General features: G+C 38.4%; 1 pseudogene; it reads right to left on the bottom strand.

The window, feature by feature from the left end:
• Positions 1-341: 341 nt before the first annotated feature.
• On the bottom strand, positions 342-460 carry LOC120623180 (uncharacterized; annotated as a pseudogene).
• Between the last annotated feature and the right edge of the window lie 206 nt (positions 461-666).

Below are 666 nucleotides of genomic sequence, written 5' to 3' on the forward strand. Positions count from 1 at the left end.
AAAAAAGCAGAATACACTTCCATTAACACCCAGGCGTAAAAATAGTCCATTAAACACCATGAACAACCAAGGTGACAAGGCATCTCAGAAAGAGAGAAAAATCTCCAGAAAAGAAGCTTACAGACGTAGAAATATGCAATTTAAATGACAAAGAATTCAGGATGGTACTTCTGAAAACACTCAAAGAGATCAGAAACGAATCATATCAACAATTTCAGGAATTGAAAAAACAACTAAATGAGCAGAATGATGAGTATTTTTTTTTGCAAGGCAACCCTTGGTTACCTCAAAGATTGCAAGGACCTTGTCATCTTATAATCCCTTTTTAAAAAGGCTTTTTATGCCTACAGCATCTGGTCTTCCTAGGTGATCTCCCATCCAAGTACTAACCAGGCCTGACCCTGCTTAGCTTCCGAGATCATACAGGATCAGGCTTATTCAGGGTAGCATGGCCATAGACCAGAATGAGTTCTTTAGCAAGGAGATTGAAACCCTGAAAAGAACCAAATAGGCCTTCTGAAGTTAAAGAACACACTGTAAGAGTTGAAAAATGAAATAGCAAGCTTGGGAAATAGAGTCGACCAAATGGAGGAAAGGATCAGTGATAGTGAGGACAGAAATCTGGAAATAACACAGAAGGAAGAAGAGAAACCGAAGAATGAAAAA

Source organism: Pteropus medius, unplaced genomic scaffold, assembly GCF_902729225.1.
Source record: "Pteropus medius unplaced genomic scaffold, Ma_sr-lr_union100, whole genome shotgun sequence".
Taxonomy (NCBI): domain Eukaryota; kingdom Metazoa; phylum Chordata; class Mammalia; order Chiroptera; family Pteropodidae; genus Pteropus; species Pteropus medius.